Source organism: Lolium rigidum, chromosome 3 (genome assembly GCF_022539505.1).
Source record: "Lolium rigidum isolate FL_2022 chromosome 3, APGP_CSIRO_Lrig_0.1, whole genome shotgun sequence".
NCBI classification, from domain to species: domain Eukaryota; kingdom Viridiplantae; phylum Streptophyta; class Magnoliopsida; order Poales; family Poaceae; genus Lolium; species Lolium rigidum.
In genome coordinates, this window is record NC_061510.1 from 326,047,725 (window position 1) to 326,064,161 (window position 16,437).

The 16,437-nt window shown below is 45.6% G+C and overlaps 1 pseudogene; it reads left to right on the forward strand.

The window, feature by feature from the left end:
- The first annotated feature begins 1,627 nt into the window (after positions 1-1,627).
- On the forward strand, positions 1,628-12,366 carry LOC124697005 (annotated as a pseudogene).
- The last annotated feature ends 4,071 nt before the right edge of the window (positions 12,367-16,437 follow it).

Sequence of the window (16,437 nt, forward strand, 5' to 3'; positions counted from 1 at the left end):
GAGTAGACTCGTCCATTTTAAAAGTGACCACGCCCTCCTTCGATTTTCCTAGATATAGCACGACGAGAAAATTAAAAGAGAAGGATCACATCCTATTTAAAAGTGACCACGCATGTTTAAGGGGTGAATGGATATATACCGCATCATGGAGTCGTTTTGGCAATGGACGTAAACCGCCCCTTTCCAATAGGCGACATAGCGGTGAAAGTGATCCCGTACCCAGGGCCGGCTCTGGCCCAGGGCAGCGGGTGCGACGGCCCGGGGCTCAGCCAAACTAGGGGCCCATAGCAAGAACTTTAGTACATAGGTATTTGTATAAGAAAAAACCATTATAGGCCCATCTATTCAATGGGAATATAAAAGCAACGCCTCTCCAGGAGCCAATCATCTGTCTCATCCCAATGTACACGCACGACACACACAGCTGCTCGTTCGATCGTTCTCCAGAGTCCGGACGCCTCTTCGTTTTCCTATACGTTTCTAACATGCACGGATTATTTTCCTCCGCTATAACCATGAGAATTGTTGAGACCATGAGAAACATGGGGACATAGATGGACAATAATTTTGTGTATGAAATCGATTATTTTCCTCCACTATAACTATAGGGCCCATTCATAAAGTTCGCCCTGGGGCCTCTGAAAATTCAGAGCCGGCCCTGCCCGTACCAAATCCGAATGCATGTCGGCATTGGTCCCTGCAGGCTCCCCTCTCCGGACAAACATCCTCTCCTCCCATGTCCATGTCTTTGAAGAGAAGACGGGTACTGCGTACGGAGAAGGTGGCCACTCCGCTTCCTTGGTGGAGGTGAACAATGGCATGCTACCAGCCCAGCAAGGAACACGGTGGACAAGAAGCACCTCGTAGTGCGGCGATACGGTGGGGTCAAAGACGAGGCACATCTGGTCGACGAAGAACTCCATCGCGGTGCATGGGGGCGGGGGCAGACGTGCCCACAGCCGGGTTGCGGGATTAACCACCAGCTTGTCGTCGTCATCTTGGATCTCCTGGTCATAGTCCCGAAGACAGAGAAGGCCGTTGCAGTGATCCTCTATTTGCAGCCGACGCTGAAATTCCATATCAACGTAAGAAAAATCCGCGGCGGCGATTTTGCGCCTCGTGAACGGGCATGCGAAGAACTTTAGCGGAGCCGGAGAGATCGAGGTCCTCCAGGAGGATCCCGTAGAGCTCGGGGGGGAGGAGATCCGTCCGCAGCAGCCGGTGGTCGTCGATGATAGCGCACCCGCTTCTGCAGACGCAACGGGCCGCGGCGAGGCTTCGCGGCGCCAGATGGCGGAGGACGCAAGCGATGATATCGTCAGGTAGCAGCTGCGCCCCCACCTGAGCCATTGGATGCCTATGCCGGCGCTGTTGCAACGAGATTTATTACAGAGGAGATGTAATTAAAAAGGATGCAGATCGATCGAGGACCTGAACAAGACGGGGATTCGATCGGATCCGTATTCTTTTCGATTACTGAAAGTCGTCTTTGCTTCTGGGGAAATCCATCGATTCGCGGATGTATCCGCTACAAGAGCCCAGGGTCCACACGCCCAATAACCAGCTTGCAAACGAATCAACGGAACACGTAGCGTGCGGCGTCAAAGATCGATCCACCCATCCATGCATGGAGCAGCAGGGCGACATGACGCGGCTGGTGCCCGACGACGCGCTGGCCGGCGTCCTCGCCCGTCTCCCTCCACGCGGCATCGCCACTTCCCGGTGCGTCTGCAAGGCGTGGCGGGACATCATCGACGCTCGCTGCATACTGCGCGCCGATCTCCTCCCGCTTTCATTGGCCGGTATCTTCATCGAGTTCAGGGAGCTGAGATACTCCGAGTTCTTCTGCCGTCCACCACGGGAAGGCCTCGGGGTCAGGGACAGGATTGCCTGCAGCGTGGTGGATCATTGCAACGGTCTCCTTTTGCTTTACGACTCCGTGGCTAACCCGGTCACGGGGTGGGAGGCGCCTCTACCTCCGCGGCCGCCACCAAGCCTCGAGATGGAGTGCCTCATCGAGGACGACTACCTCGTGTTCGATCCCACCACGTCACCCCACTACCAAGTGTTCTTGATACCTCGCTTAAATTCTATCAAGCTTGAAACGAGACAGATTAAGCCAATGATGCTAGAGTCCGAATGGCCACCTTCCTCATACCTAATGTGGGTCTTCTCGTCGGTGCATGGACGATGGGAGGAAAAGACCTTCATACGTCAAGGGCCGCTAGCAGGGACTATTGCCGAATTGACACCAATCTACTTATGCGATGCGCGCCGTGCAGTATATTGACGTGGTGCACTTTACGTGCATGGGGAACAATATTTTGTTACCAGGTACGTAGCTTGATACATGAATTTTCTGGTTTGAATATGTCTAGACATTGTTTATCAACTTAATTGAATGCTTACTAGATGACATAAGATGACTATGTGCATTGGTTTTTCATTTTTTTTTTGAATTTTTATGCCCATTTGAATCTTGGTCAAATTCTAGGTTTGACCATGATTTAATCAAGTTTAAAACATGAATATGAAAAATTAAGCATCTATCCTTCTTAGTCACTCCAATATGTAGCTCTTGGGAGGGTTTTTGAAATTTTCATGCTTGAAAACCAAAAACCACTTTTCTTAATTCATGCATGCTTGACTTCATAAGACATAGTTTAGGGGTAGGGGTAGCTACATACACACTGTTTGATTATAATTATTAGATCCTTGCTGGTCGTTCCACCTTCGGTCGTTTACACGATTCACTAACGTGTTTGCAAATGATATGCTTTACACTATTCACTCACGTGTTTGCAAATGACATGCTTCCCTGCAGGTTATCGTTATTAGATAGTGTACATACAAGGTAATTAAACCGTCCAATATTCTTCAATCCGCCGGAAGCCAAGATTGCTATCTAGGGAAGTCCAAGAAGGGAGTGTACTATGTACTAATGCATAGAAATTCAAGCGGCCGGCTTCAAGTATGGGTCCTTGAAGAATCGCTTGATGGATATGCCGAATGGATGTTGGAGCATGATATAGACCTTCAAGTACCGCTGACACGTTTCAACTACCGCCGACAAGCTTATGGACCATGGATCTTGCACGATGTAAACTACAATGAAGATAAGCGTATCACTATTTACAACGACAATGAATCTACAATAGTAGACCACGATTCTGAATGGAACTCCGATGATGATGCCCTAGACACGGAAGATATGATTGACGCAGGCAACCACAATGGCGCTTCGCTCCTTGGACTCCATCCTTTCAAAGAAATCGTCTTCCTAAGTATTGGCATGAGAAGGGGATTGGCGTACCATTTGAGCACTTCCAAGCTTGAAGTCATCGGTAGCATATATCCAAAGTATTACAATGAAATTTCCGGCGCGTATGGCGATATTCAAGACTTTTTTCCATACACGCCTTGCTGGATGGAGTACCTCCCTAGTAAAACTTTATTCTAAAGAAAGAACAACTCTCACCGTTTGATAATTCATGTCATGGTTTAGTGGAAATTTGTATTGACTAACTGGTTATGTTGGTGCAAGTTTTTAGAAGACAAGAGAGACATATATTTTCTCATTCTTAGGACTCTAAGTTCCTGCTTCATATTGTTACTAGCAAAAGTGCTCGTGCGTTGCATCGGGTAAAATTTTAATTAGGTTTTATTCGATAAAAAAATATCTCTAGTTGATATCACTTATTTCTTGATGCTAGTTGTACACCATGGTGATCGAATGCGTTAATGCAACTCGACTACGGTGTTGGGAGTTGGGAGGCAACAACCGGACGCACTGATGCGTAGTGGCGATATGTCGAAACCTAGTCGCTCGCAAGCTATCCACATTAAGAAGGAAAACAAAATAGCAAGGATAGGTCGACGGGCCAAGCCAACATGACAACATATTTGTCGGCGGTAGCAGCCCTGGCGACGGTCATTTGAGGAGCTTCCCTCCAAGCCACGCAAAGAGCATGGAGGCTAGAAAATCAGCGATGGCTCTGATCACACGTTCTTAACAATAAATATCCTTCTGATTCGGTGCATTTTGACTCACATGTCCATAATTTTTACCTCACCTAATAAATTTTAAAAGAATTTGACTTACATCGAAGCATTTTAATTGTGTTTTTTCTAAAGCGTTTTACTAAGTGAAAGAAATTATTAGATTATTCTTGAAAACATTGTGAGAGGAAAGATTCATTAATCTTCTAAAAGTTGAAATGTTTTGTTCAGATGGACTACTGATTTTTGTAAATTCTGACATCATTTACACATTGATATTTCATTACTTTTTTCCTACAAATCTTTCTTCTGCGTCGCAAATTTCCTGTATATAAGAAACTCATGCACATTTGCTGAAAAGTCACTTAGGCTGCAGACTCACGACCGAAAGATTTATGAGCAAATTTAGGAACAAAGCGCTCCTTCAGAACCCAGCTATCAGCGAGTAGTAGTAACTTCATGAAGGAGATTCACATCTACAGTACAATGTAGAATTCAGCGGTACAGTTTATCTCAAATAACAATGTGTCAGTCTATCTCTCATTCTCCCTTCAAACACGCGTGCTAGCTCGCCATCTACAACGTTGCCACCAATCATGTACTAGTAGTCAAACAGCGGGCTTATATAGACACAGGTTAAAAGTGAGAAAGCGAGCTGAGATTTCCACATCCTTAAGTTCAATCTTACTCTTGCTTTGTTTCGAACCATGGAGGGAACCTCGCGCTTGCACATCTTTGGTGCCTGGTTGCATCGTTTCCGCCACGCACCATGCCTGCCACGGCCGGCGATACCGCCGCCACTTTCCGCAATGTGCTTGCCGTTGCTTTGGCAACCAAAGGCCCTGTTTTTTGTTGACGGTTAAAGACAGGAGCTCTGCCATTTCATTTGAGTAGAGGGAAAACTGTACAAGACAGAAAGGCCCTGGTTGTCCTTGCTGTTTCCACCATCGGAGTTGCCGCCACCGGGGACGAACTCGATCCAGTTAGGTAGCGCGGGGTGTTGGCGTTGCTGAGAGCACGCGCCGGAGAGTCAACTTTCACTACGAGAGAGTACATATATGTTCTTCAGAGTTGGGGCTGTTCACATGGATCAGAGTTGCACGGAACCAAAAGTTCTCCATCGCATGAACATGTCAATTGCCAAACAGAGTCGTATTGTGTAGCAAGGAAAACTTGAGGAGCAGCGTCCCTGTTCAATCTGGCAACTGGTTCCGTGCGCGGCAAATCCGCTGTTGATGATGACGAGCTATCTCCTCGTACGGCGGGGCCTTTTGGGTGGACTACGACGGCTTGGCCCCCCTCTAGCTTGGAGGCGACGTCCTGTGATCGGTCGGCGCGGCGACGCTTATTGACGCCATGAATTAGGCAGTGATTGTGCTCGAAGCCCTTGGTTGCGTGTGTGGTGGTTGTTTTCGAACATCATGAACATGTAGATGGCGACGCCGTCGAGGGTACGTGGCAGCACGGCGATGATTGTCTTCTCAGACAGGTATCTTCCGGTGTTAGCGTAGGGATCGTTGGAGAAGGAGCGTATCCCGCGCCGGAAGGCCATCTCGACAGAGAGTCATTGGTTGCAGCCAACGGTCCTTGCGTCCTCCAGCACATGAAGAATCGGTCACCAGCATCCACGCCGACGTATTTTGTCACCAGCCGGGCGCGCGCCGCCACAAGGAGACATGAGAACCAAGTTTTCGTTTGTGGATCTCGCCTCCTTGATCTCGCGTGTCTCCTCGATCTCACGGGTATATTTATGGACCTAGGGGATGGGTTTATTCTCGGCCGCTGATCTCAAATTGTTCAGAGTGGGTGTGCTCAAAAAGAAATTGTACAGAGAAACTATACTAAATAATTGTATGAGTTTACTGAGTTGTTAATTACTTTGAGCTTTATCGGTCCACTACAGGAATGGCGACGTACGCCGAGGACCGTGGCATACGCCGACGGCCAAATGTCGGGGTTGTCGGCGTATGGCCCGGCACGGCCAGCCAGCGAGTCTCACCCTCAGCGTATCGTTGCCGTCGGTGTAGCGAAGTCTATGCCGAGGGCAGCCCTCGGCATATGTTTGGCCCTAGGCGTAGACAGGGCTACGCCGACGGCCACCCTCGGCGTAGACTATTTGTCAAATTTGTCTAATTTTGTAAAAATCATAACTAATTCATATGATGTCAGAAAAATGCGTATAAGGTATCAAAATGTTCAGAAAAACATCCTCTGTCCGTTTATGTCAAAATCATGCATATTTGAATCATGTATATCATGTTAATATAGTAACAATTCAAACACTTTCTTATATGTCATCGGGTTCCCGTTTTGGCCAGATGGCGATTTAAACGAAGTCAGAAAATCCCGCGGAGCCGCATAGCGTCATTTTATGTGTCCTAGTAACCACACCAAAAGACGAAATTGGGATACGGCAGTTATTTTGGAACACCCTTCACAAACAGGGCTATCAAGTTCGGAGTTCTATGACTTTTAGGGGAAATGAGAAGGAAACGGTCCGTGACACCGCATAGTTTGTCGGAACGAGGCCATATTTGGCACGTGCGTGGTCCCTGGGATGGGAAGCAATGCCCCGGAAGCGGATTTCCAATCCGAACCATGGCCGATGGTTTTTTCATTTTCGGGGTGCCAAAACGGGTTTTTTTTGTGAACCAGCTACATGAGACGTATTTTTGTATTGCGCAAGACCTCCGCGTAGTAGTAGGACACCGCCTCCGCACCACATATCACATGTCATATGTACGTGCTAGCTATCTGGAAATCCCTGCGGCTTCCTGCGGTGTCCCGCCGAATCCGCTGAAAACTGACCGGATTTGAACTAGGGGTACACTTTTCGTCGCTCAATAAATTCCGCGAATTTTTTTTTAGGTCTATAACACATCACTTTATGTGCTAATTTTTTTCCGTTTAGCATGTTGGCGAATGGTGCACCAGCGCGTCCGGTACGGCCATTTCGCATCTCCCGAGGGGGCCGTTTTGGCCAGATGGCAAGCTGGACGTCATATTTGGATTACTCTAATTTTTAGGTTCAAATGATGATATGGATGTTATATTTAGGTTCCTCTCATTTTTCTGATCGATTTAGACATATTATTTGTGGAATTTTAGTTTTTCGATTTAAAGATATTAATTATTCCATATTAAATAGAAAAAACCAAAAAATAAAATTATTTTATTATTATTTGAATTCAATATTATTATTCATTGTTACTTATATATTCATTGTTGTTTACTTAAGTAATTTTTTGGAATTCAAAAATAAAGAGTTGTGATATCACGGTGCAAGGGTTAATAGGGTTGATAGACTAGTAAGGTGTCAATTCTCTAAGAGCTCATCCGAATGGAACCAAGAAGTTAAGCGTGCTGAGGTTGGAGTAGTGTGAGGATGGGTGACCGGCTGGGAAGTTTAACCATGATTGTAATTTGACCTAGGATTAAGTGTACTTAGAGTTAAAAGTGTATGGGTAAAAGATAAACAAGTAAAAAAAAGAAAAAAAATGGTGTAAAAAAATTAAATTTTGAAAAATTTTAAAACTCTATGCCGACGGCAAAGCCCTCGGCATATAAAAAAATTATTATTTTTTCGAATTTTTTTTTTGAATTTTTTTTGGAAAAATGAAAATTCAAATTTTTAAAATTTGTATGCCGACGGTTTTGCTGTCGGCGTAGCATGCTACGCCGAGGGCCGGGCTACGCCGACGGTAATATTGTCTATGCCGAGGGACCTAAACGCCGACGCCATACGGCGAGGGCTGCCGTCGGCGTAGCCTATGCCGAGGGCCAGGCGTGGCTACGCCGAGGGCAGCTGGCCGTCGGCGTATGCATCCATTCCTGTAGTGGTCACCAATAAAGGTTACATCGTTTATCAAAGAGTTTAAAAGAAAGTTAGGGGATCATTGTCCCAATTACAAGACACTTTATCTAAAACACACGCTCTAGCTAACTCGTGAGTCGCTTTGTTTGCTTCCCTCGAAATGTGTTTAAAACTAACCCATCCAATATAGCCAAAGATAGAAACATCCAGTCAGCATAAATGGTTACTTGGTTACTGACTCTGTATGCCAAGTATCATTGCCACCATAGGCCTCTATATTCTCCAGTGAATCAGATTCTGCAATGCTCACATTACAACCTAGTCTATTCGCCAAAGAAAGGCCATCCTTCATAGCTTCAACCTCTGCCATTGTGCTGATCCCGTATAGCCGAGGAACCTGCAATGAAGCCTGCTTGAAAATCACACAAAACAGCTCCCCTAGCTCCCTCATATCTGTCAGCTTAGAAATGTGCATCAATGTTTAGATTAACTTGTCGCGGTTGAGGGCGAGCCCATCTAGGACCTTCTTTTTGTTTGCATTAACCGCTGAGCTCGTGATGGACAGAATAGACATCTTGCATATAACTACTATACTAAAGGTGAACAAACATCTGTTTTCTCCTAATTTTGAATTATTTTTTGGATTAACAGTGTGCTGACAGGTAGGTTTCTGGGTGGTTAATTTCTGGTGTGTTTCTTCTGTGTACAGTTTTGGTGCTGATTTGCAATTTTTGGATGGGTCTAGAGTTTCATACGGTGGTGACACGTCTATGCACCTGTGTGTTTTCCTTCTTAAACTTTAGAGGTGATGGTGTGTCCGTAGCTGAACATGCATGAGGAGGTGGTGGGCCAGGATGGATGTGTGGGTCGAAACTTTTAATTTTGTCTTCCTACTAACTGTCAACGTGTTGAAATTTGGTTTTATTGAGACTATCTCCCAACACGTGGTTTGTCTGGAGTCTTCTTCTTATTTCTCTCCAATCTTCATCCCCACCAATTTTCCATGGCTAAGCAGCTCCAACCTTTTTCTTAGGCCAGGTCTTTCTCCATGGCTGCATCAGCAGCAACGCCTCTGGTCACCAGCCCACCACCACCAAATCGAAGAGCCGCGCGAGGTGGCCAAGCCAGGCGCGCCAGCGACCGAGGTGAGCCTTCGCGGTGGACGACGTCGTGCCGTGTCGTGCTGCCAAGCAGAAGCACGTGAGGAGGCCGAGGACGCCGCGCCGGCGACCGATTCGAGGCTCCACGACGGAAGAGGCTGACGCCGTGCCGTGTCGTGCCGGCGAGCAGCAGCTTAGGAAGAGATTTGAGCTGGCCGGAATTGCGGTGACGGCGGCGGCGTTTTGTTCGCAGAGCAGAGGGAGAAGGACTGGGTCGCCGCACCTCTGCCCCGCCGAGCCGGCCCTCCAACGTTTAGCAGCGGTGGGTTTGAGCGCGCCACCGCGGGGGCTCAAGGGCCACTCCTATGCCTTGCAAATCCGCCACTCCCGCGTGTCACGGGCACGCGATGGCGCGACTCAAGGGCATAGGCAGGTTCGACCAATCAGAGGAGAGGGCCGAGAGGCGAGGATGATTTGAGGTCTGCGGTGACCCGAGGTTACACGACTCAAAGGCATGGAACAACGGCGCGTGGGTTCGTACCCTAGCCAGGGCCCGACCCGATGCCACCGCCAGGTCCGCTCATGTCGACGCCGCTCTCTCCGCCGGCTTCGTTCGTCTCCTCAGCTCCGGCTGCAAGGACACGGAACGCGTCGGAGGGCACTACGATCCAGAGCCGGGAGGTTATGCCATCGGTTTGTTGTCTCCGGCATCGATGCCCAACTCGCTACGCTCCTCACCAAGGAGCTCCTCCCGCGTTGCCGCGCCGAGCTCCCCACTGGAGGTGTTGAAGCAGCTCCACCTCGGCCGGGGGAGCGTGGGTGTCGTGGGGGCCTCCGCCGTGGATGAGCAGAAGCGCGGGGCCAGGACGCTGGTGGCAACCGGCACGGTGGTGTTCGCGGAGGTGCTCAGGCGCACGCTGACCGACCGGCCCCTGCTGTCCGCGAGGCGGCTCTTCCGACGCCTCGCATTGCACCGAGCCAGTCAGGTTTTGTCCCACAATGTTCATTTCAATTTGACATATTCTGATCCTGATGTTGCTCAGTGTGCGGATATGAAAAGCATGAGATACTACTGATACAATGATTCATGTGTCTTGGAGTAGACAGGTTATGCAACTTGACGAGCCAATTGAGGTTAAAATTTATGAGTGGAATACAGGTGGACTTCTTACAAGAATTGAGGTAATAAAGAAATTGATTTCTTTAAATTTTTACTGTCTGTTGTTATCAATAGCTGTACAATTTCAGTGTTTCAAATCAGGTCTAAGATTTCCTTCGACTACATTTCAGGGGCTGAGAGCATTCCTTCTGAAATTTGATCTCATGGACAGGACAACAAACTTGAAACAGCGTAAGGAACAATCAAATATTTATGCCTGGCCATCATTATTAACTAAAATAATTAGAAGCTTTTTACTTATTCTTAATTGAAGTAATTCGTTGCCTCTGCAAACAGGTTGGTCCCAGCATACGTGCTTGCGTCATACTAAGGCTAGATGAACAGACTAATAATGACCTCATAATCAGTGAGAAGAAAGCATGAGTTTGAGCACTGAACTTTCTTTGCAAGCTAGAATGTCTTGGGTATTTTTATGGAAGTGTGTATTCCGAACACTGTTCTGTCGAGACTCTTTAATATTTATAAGGACTAAGTATGAAGAGGGTAGCTATTCCGAACCTCACTAAATCCCCGGTTGGGGCGGTGAGAAAACTCTGGCTGTTTGTTAACTAGGATTGGGGGTGGAAAGCTGTACCAATTGGGGAATATCCCTGTTGTCACCCCTACTGAATAGTCTGCTTCGCATCAATTGTTGATGTCATTCAGTTGCATACTCTACACCATAAATCTAGGACAGAAGCTCTGGATCTTCTTGTTCCATGCTAAGTTAGTTATCATGTTATGGGTCTAGCTTTTGGTGCACAAGTAGACTTAGCAAGTCCATTGCCATTTCACAGAAAATTCTAACAGCACTGTTGGAGATTATACCAACAATGAATAGCAATATACTGAGCACCAAATCATCAGGAAATGACATATATTAAAGAAGGAGCTCTTCTTCAAGGGAATGTACACAAGATTTTTCTATACAGTGCGCAAGTTAGGATAGCTGGGACCAACAGAAGATACATGATGACTGGTTGCAATGAAGATCCTTCTTTCTCTAGATGTATCAATTACCTTTGAATTTCTAAAGATGAGTGTTTTTCTATACTCTTGTCCGTTCTCATATTTGTTGTGATTAAGTTCAATTTAAGGAGTATGCAAAGAAGTATTAATGAAACTCTAAATGCTCTTAACTTATATCAGTCGCAAATTTCTGATCGCAGCATCACAGTAATTTTTATTACATATTGATTACATATAGCTGATACTTAAAATTAAAAAAATGCATGTTGTATGGTAAATTGTGACATATATTATAGCTTCTGTGATATCATATTGTAGCCGTGAAAGCTTTTTCCTCTGTCTCACTGCAATAGGACCGGGAACCCTGATTTAAACCTTGTTGTGCAGCCAATCATAGGGTAATAAGATGATGCCCTTTTTTTTCTTTGGAAAGAAATAATACTGTATTCAACTACTCTTTTTTCGAGAACCCGCAGGAGAGCTGCGCGTCATTGTATTAAGCTTACAAGAGAAAACCATGGTTCAGTTTATGAGGGAAACCGGACCGAAAACCGAACAAATGGTGCCTTCCGGCTTACAACGCACACCCAAACTAACACACTACAAGCACCCGCCTTGCCCAACCACCGGCCAACAAAGGCGTGGCAAAGGGGCACAAGGTCACCAAAGCGCGCAGCAACCATAGCAGGAAACCTAGAACGACAGAAACTCTAGGGAGGTACACGTCGACGTACGGCCCTCCCAAAAGAGGCGGGAGGGCGGCAGGACCTGACCTGACCAAGAGGACGCAACGTCGAGGTCGTCTCCAACATTAGTCGAGGTCGTCTCCTGTCAGTAAGTGACTTCCTAAACCTAAACGATTAGGTGAAGGTTGTGCTGATCAAGTTGAATATTTCTGTACTTCGTAGTGTATTGGACTTGTTCTGTTCTCAACAGCAGTTTGAAAACAACGTAGTAGTGCCAGCTTGATGAACTCCTTAAATATACTTTGCTACTTAATTACAGCATAGCAGACCCTGAGAATGCTCCTGGTTTATTTCTCTCAGACAAGGAGGTGAGAAACTGAACTACAATTTATTTTCCTTCGAAAATTTATGTCCTATGTATCTTGTCTTATGCTACTGCAGAAGGTGTTTTTAGAAGTTGAGGAAATGGCAAGGAGGTATTGGGAGCAGCTTCCAGTTGTCTCTTGGAACACTGGATTAGATTATGACCTCCAAGGGGAAACTATTCCATTTGATAAGGAACCTACACTAAATGCAAACAGCAAATGGTTCAAATTTCTGATGCATGGCAAGCCTGGTGAGGAAAATGATAAAACATAGTTGTAGGCTTGTAGCTATTGTACATTTCACGCACCGGATGTTGCAAAGAGAATTTGGTTTATGTCCAGGAGTAGAATGCATGTAAGCACCTCAGGATTCAAGTAGCCATGACATTTCAATCCTATACTTTTTCATATTCTTATACTTTTCCTACCCTATGAATCAAAGGAGCTATAAAGTCGATCTTCATTTGGCGACCTCCAAGAGAATGTGTGCTCTATATATGTAATAAACCTCTGAGTAGCAGTAAGAAAATCGATGTGCTGATCTACCATTTGATCACACATTGCAAGCCTATTGCAATGTTATTATCGTCCTTTTTAGTAGCAAACAGGAAAAAACGATTTCCAGAGAAAATAGACTAGACACATCGACGAGAGGCAGGCGCCCCCGGACGGATTCATGCCAGAAGCTAAGTTCCGTTGTTGCTTCATCCACAAAGTCACGGGTAATCCATTTAAAATGCTCAATATCCAAAAGGAGTTGAACGGACACATCACCGGTGATTTTCCGCGAAAGGCCGTCCTCGGCAATACAGTTGGAGACATATGGCGTGTAAAACTGGTAGAGTGGACAAAACGTATCTTCACTGAACATGGATGGATGAATTCGTAGGAGACAACGGGAATTGCAGAAGGTGACACTCTGTTCTTCACTTACACCGCGGATTCATAAATGAAGCTGGCCATATTCGGAAGCAATTGCTGCGAAAAAATCCCCGAGCACATTGACAGATACGACACCTACATACCCGACCTATAACAAATTTTGATTCCTACCACTGTCTATTTTACTTTATCCAGCAAAATTGTAATCCGAACTGCATCACAGCAGTTATAACCAATCATGTCACATGTTATGGTCTTAACATAATTACCACTGTCCTACTACAGCGTAGGCGCGGCGTGCCGCCACGCCAATTCATGCTAGTTTATACAATGGCGGGACACTTTCGTCATGAGTTCTGCGACGTCTAACCCACTAGAGAGACCAACATGAATTGTTAATTACATGGTAGTTTGTTGGAACGAATTAGGCTGCTCATAGGGGGAGTAACATAAGGTGGTGTCATGCAAAAGTTACTAGTTCATGTTACTACCTTCATAGTGGAAAGTAACTTAGAGATGGTATCATGCAAAGTCTCATTTATTAGTTTGTAGACTCATTTTATTTTGGGGTGTGATGTTATGGTAACATAGCTACTAGTTACCACCAATATGAATTGTTAATTACATGGTAGTTTGTTGGAACGAATTAGGCTGCTCATAGTGGGGAGTAACATAAGGTGGTGTCATGCATAAGTTACTAGTTACCACCCTCCTCTCTTTCTTCATTTATTGCTATGTCATGTCACCAAAATACCTAAGTTACTCCCACTATGAGCAGTCTTAAGTTAGAGCTCAGTTGAAATGAGAATCATCAGATTTTAATGTGCTTTGTGATTCGGATTTGGCTGCGTTATCCGTTGCCGGTGTTAAGCTTCATGCATTAGCCACTTGAACCAAAAGTCCGAACTGATGGAAAGGGCTAGGCAATCCACATATACACTTCACAACACCCCCACTCGCGTGTGATGGGAGAAGAGAAAGTCAACACGTGAAAGAAGAAGAGCACACCAAAACAGCGGTGGCTAAAGAGGGGTGCAACAGCAATTTTTAGGCTTAATTGCGAAAACCATGTGAAAGCCAGGATTTGAACTCAAGACCTGGGACTCTGATACCATGTTAAGCTTCATGCACTAGCCACTTGAACCAAAAGTCCGTACTGATGAAAAGGGTTAGGCAATCCACTTATACACTTCACAACAGCCGGCTTGTTTATGTTTCTTTCGCGTGGGCCTTTGTTTACTCACGGTCGCACGCTTCCTTGGTAGTTTGTAACAGTTGCGTCAGACCTTGCTAGAAGTTGGGTGCCAATTCCATCTACTCTTTGCGCGTACCTCCAGTACGTCCTCCTTGTTTAGGAAAAGAGATTGACACATCAGTGCATGTGCTGATTGATCCATCTGGCCCAAGCTAGGTAGTAGCGAGCTGCCTCGGTTGGTTTTCTTTTCGTGTTGTCCACCGTTGGATATATTTTTTCTTGGCCCGAAGACACTTTCACTCATTTGATCTAGGCAAAATGGTTAGATTTTGTTGGGAGGCTATTTAATCCTGGACATTTCGAATGTAGAGGATTCTAGTTTGATAGTGTTACCGTACAGCTGCAACTGCCCAATTATTTCACACGGACGAAAGTTTTTAAATGTGTGTAATCATTAATGGGGTGCGACAAGTAATTTAGGACAGATGAAGTCTCTTTCTTTGAGTATCCTGTGTAGTATTAGGTTCTCAGTTCATGATTAGTTGGGATAACTTTTTGTGGTGTGAGGAGTTAGCTTGTATGAGGGAATAGGTAGTACATTTGTGATGTTTCTATATTGTCATTTGAGTCTTGTTTTTTTTTTTTTCCAGTTGTTAGTTTTTTCCATTCTGTATCTGTCTGATGAGGAGAATCCTCTTGATGTAGTTTTGTCAATAATAGTGGGATTATTCCTGTACTTACACCTAGTATATAAGATTTTCCTCACATATAATTTCAAAGACAAACAAATATTTTTTGTGTTCACGTAGCTTCTGACCAGTAATAAGACACCAAGTAGTGATAATATTCATAACGAAAATGCTTCATGTACGACAACTCGTGGTCCGATCCTTGTACGATGCGTCATCCGGTGGTCCGCTGCACTTGATGTCACCCACGGATGGATTGATTTGCTGTGTCGTACGTGTATCGTATGAACTTTGTCGTGTGTATAGCAGTGCTCTATTCATAAACAATGTAATGTTGAAGACATAAACGTTTAACTTTTTTTGCGAGAAAGATTCGGAACTTTTATAGAAGTTGACAAGAAGTACAAATACTCCAAACATAATAAAAAATTACATCGAGGTTCCTGAAGCACCTAACGACCACCACTGCTGCCAGAGCGAGCCACTAATGCGCCCCAGTCGCCGCTCCCTTACCAGAGCCGGCCTGATGTTGTTGATGATAGTCGGGAAGTCTTTGTGCACGTGTCCCTAAGGACCAGCGCCCCAGAGTTGAAGTCGTCGACATTGAACCCTTCAGTTGATATGAATCTTTTAACATCAAACATGTAACACACGTAGACTGAGCGAGATCCACCACTCCATGGAAGCAACGACCAGATGATTCCCCGCCCTCCTCGACTCCATTGGCGAGATCGCCGCTGACGAGGTGGATCAGGAGGCGGGAATTAATACCTTATTCTTGTCTCGGACGGTGTTGCCATAGCCACCATAACGTCGCTGCTGGTTGACCAAACTCTAATTTTAGGAACCTTGATACAATGCCGAGCGCAGGTCCTAGGTCCCCACCCCCTCCCGTCGGTGGAGCGGCAAGCAGAGGAGGCAGGGACCCATCGATTCTCTGTCGGAGACGGAGGAGACGAAGCATATGGTGGCAGATAGGTTGGAACCCTAGATCGCAGCCTCTTTCCGTCTAAAATAGTATAAACGTTTAATTTTTGTATCTGTACCGAATCCAATTCACCACTTTTTGAAGAACTTTTGCGGTGAATCAAATTTTGCGAGTGTGTGTCCTTTGTCTTTCATTGTTTCAACTGGGTGCTGCACTTTTTTGAATCATTCTTTTTCGGTGATTGATTAGCAATAAGAAAAATGTTCTCTCAATCCCTAGTTATCTTTTCATTTTGCTATTTTGTTATGTGTTATGTTTGATCTGAACTTTGCGTGCAGTTATGGGCGGTTGCCAATGCATCTATTTTGATGTTCCAAACTGGGAGATGCGCGCACTAGCAGGAGTAGGGACTAAAGTCGATGAGGTGGGGACAGGTTTGCGAGTCAGAACGAAACGCTCTGGAATCCATGCTAACCCTCAGTTTCTTTTTGTTCCAATTACAAGTGGGGTTGCAACTAAGAGTGAAATGCTCCGAATTCTGCGCTAAACCCTAGTTTGTCTTTGTCCCAATTGCAAGTGTGGTCGTAACTGAGATCAAAATGCTCCGGAATCAACACTAAACCCTCGTTCGTCCTTTTTGTCCCACTTGCA